This window comes from Mytilus californianus, unplaced genomic scaffold, assembly GCF_021869535.1.
Source record: "Mytilus californianus isolate M0D057914Y unplaced genomic scaffold, xbMytCali1.0.p SCAF_8, whole genome shotgun sequence".
NCBI classification, from domain to species: Eukaryota; Metazoa; Mollusca; class Bivalvia; order Mytilida; family Mytilidae; genus Mytilus; species Mytilus californianus.
Window position 1 is genome coordinate 9,013,676 of NW_026262734.1, and position 3,344 is coordinate 9,017,019.

Genomic DNA, 3,344 nt, shown 5'->3' on the forward strand with positions numbered 1-3,344 from the left:
TGGCGTCCGTCGTCCGTCGTCGTCCGTCGTCGTTAACTTTTACAAAAATTTTCTCCTCTGAAACTACTGGGCCAAATTAAACCAAACTTGTCCACAATCATCATTGGGGTATCTAGTTTAAAAAATGTGTCCGGTGACCCGGCCAACCAACCAAGATGGCCACCATGGCTAAAAATAGAACATAGGGGTAAAATGTAGATTTTGGCTTATATCTCTGAAACCGAAGCATTTAGAGCAAATTTGACATGGGGGTAAAATTGTTTATCAGGTCAAGATCTATCGGCCCTGAAATTTTCAGATGAATCTGACAACCTGTTGTTGGGTTGCTGCCCCTGAATTGGTAATTTTAAGGAAATTTTGCCGTTTTTGGTTATTATCTTGAATATTATTATAGATAGAGATAAACTGTAAACAGCAATAATGTTCAGCAAAGTAAGATCTACAAATAAGTCAACTTGACCAAAATGGTCAGTTGACCCCTTTAGGAGTTATTGCCCTTTATAGTCAATTTTTAACCATTTTTCGTAAATTTTTGTAATCTTTTACAAAAATCGTATCCTCTGAAACTACTAAGACAAATTTAACCAAACTTGTCCACAATCATCATTAGGGTATCTAGTTTAAAAAATGTGTCCGATGACCCCGCCCGCGAACCAAGATGGCCGACATGGCTAAAAAATAGTACATAGGGTAAAATGCAGTTTTTGGCTCGTATCTCTGAAACCAAAGCATTTAGAGCAAATCTGACAAGGATAAAATTGTTCATTAGGTCAAGGTCTATCTGCCCTGAAATTTTCAGACCAATCAGGCAACACGTTGTTGGGTTGCTGCCCCTGAATTGGTAATTTTAAGAAAGTTTTGCAGCTTTTGGTTATTATCTTGAATATTGTTATATATAGAGATAAACTGTAAACAGCAATAATGTACAGCAAAGTAATATCTACAAATAAGTCAACATGACCAAAATTGTCAATTGACCCCTTAAGGAGTTATTGCCCTTTATAGTCAATTTTCTACAATTTTCATAAATTTTGTAAATTTTTGTAAATTTTTACAAAATATTTTCCACTGTAACTACTGGGCCAAGTTCATTATAGATAGAGATATTGTAAGCAGCAAGAATGTTTAGTAAAGTAAGATCTACAAACACATCACCATCACCAAAACACAATTTTGTCATGAATCCATCAGTGTCCTTTGTTTAATATGCACATAGACCAAGGTGAGCGACACAGGCTCTTTAGAGCCTCTAGTTAAATCTTTTCTTCTGAGGTTCAAATAATGTAAGATGTAAGACTAAAAACAAACATGTCTTTCCTAAATCAACCCAGTTTTTGATATAAAAGTTTTATATGTGGAAATACTATTGTTAAATGGAAAATAAATCTTGAAAAATGCTACCTATATCCTGTCGGATTCATAAACATGCAACGAGTGCTCATAATAATCAGTGTCCCTGTATATTGTTATATATGAGAATGACTCTAGAATACGTCAATATTGCATGCTATGTTACAAATTGTAGATAATTGTGATGCTAAATGAAAATATTCTGAATAAAGTCGCTGCGTAGGAGCTCCAACGTAGTGACAAAGCATAAAAAAAATTGGGCGAATTTTCATTAATTAGCCGTATATGAAATCAGGAGGGCAGAACTTTTTTAAAGAGGACTTAACTGCCGAGCCGATTAGGCGAATTTTTTTGGACGATTTAAGTTTGATGAATGTTGTTTTTTTAATCATAAAGGGAGTGGGTACACTGAATCCGCCACTGGAATCAGTATCAATTAATTATATCATCTTCTATTTGAAAGTTCTTAAAATATAAGTGATCATCTAAAAGAATAATCTTGTGTGTTCCAAAATAAGTAAGGCGTATTCATTAAAAGGTATGAAAGAAGAACAATATATGTTTACCAAAGTCGATGTAGTATCTTAGATATTTCTAATTTCTTATAGAATTAAACTCGTTTGTAAGATTTTTGTAAGAATGAAATCAACATATTTCGAGGAACCAAAGTCATAACTGTGCACTATCAATTTTCTACCTGCTCAGCAGGCTGCTGTTTTCTGTCTACCTTCAGTCGATATACTTCTTATAGGTCGATATATCGACCTCATACAAATATAAATGTAAGAAGATGTGGTATAAATGCCAATGAGACAACTTTCCAACAGAGACCAGATGACGTGGGAGTTAACAACTATAGGTCATCGTACGGCCTTCAATAATGAGCAAAACCCATACCGCATAGTCAGCTATAAAAGGCAGGTTATACTTGTATAATATTGTCTGTATCGTTTTGTCTTTGTTTGAAGCAGCTAAAGATACCAATTGTTTTTTTTTTATATCTCGATCAAAATAAAAGGACAAACATCACATCAAAATGACAATAAGACAATCACCGACATCATCTTACATGTACATGCTCATTAATATTTTGGTGAAAGAAGTTCATCCTCTCGATCTACGTTGTCGTAGTCCTTTCATATTCATATAGATAAAAGACATGTGGATATACGACAATGAGACAACAACCTTAAAACAAAGATAGCAGAAAGACAATCTAGAGGGCACTATACAGACTAAAACAATAGACATAATAAAAAAGTACTGTCAATGGTTGAAAAGTATTATTACTTGGACTCTTGGCTACAAGATTTAAAATCTTATATTTTTCAACTACTTTTGGAGTTATAGACTCAACCCATCATTAAATAAAATTGTGATCTCATTGCGGCAAGTCCGTAAAAGGGACGTCGATTAGAGAAGCCAAAAATTGGACGTCGATTAGAGGGGCGTAGAATTGCTCGTCGATTTGGAATGACTTCAGATTTAGACGTCGATTTGAAAAACGAGTGTCGATTAGAGATCGGACGTCGATCTGAGTCTTATATATATAACAAGGGTATACAGCTGTGTATCTGAAATTTTAGCCAATCAACGTTAGGTTTGTGAAGTTGCAAAAATTTTGTCATTCCCTCAGTAGGATTTCAACGTATGCTTCTGTGACATTTAAACGTGTATCATCTTTAATCATATAAGTATAATTATATTTTTTGAATTCATATAATTATATAATTATGAAGTGAGAGATACAATAGTTTTCCTCCTTTATATTACATGAGATATAGTTCTGTATTATTCAATAGTTTGTTTAATTCAACAATAAAAATCAAAATTTCTACATTTGAATTCACATCTTTTATGTACAAAATGTATTCAAATATGAATTGAATATATCAGTTATAATAAAGAGAATCCGAATTTGAAAGGACTTATTTAAAAGTGAAGTAAAGCGATCGCAAAAATTTGTTTTGATTGTTCATTGAAGCGTAATACAG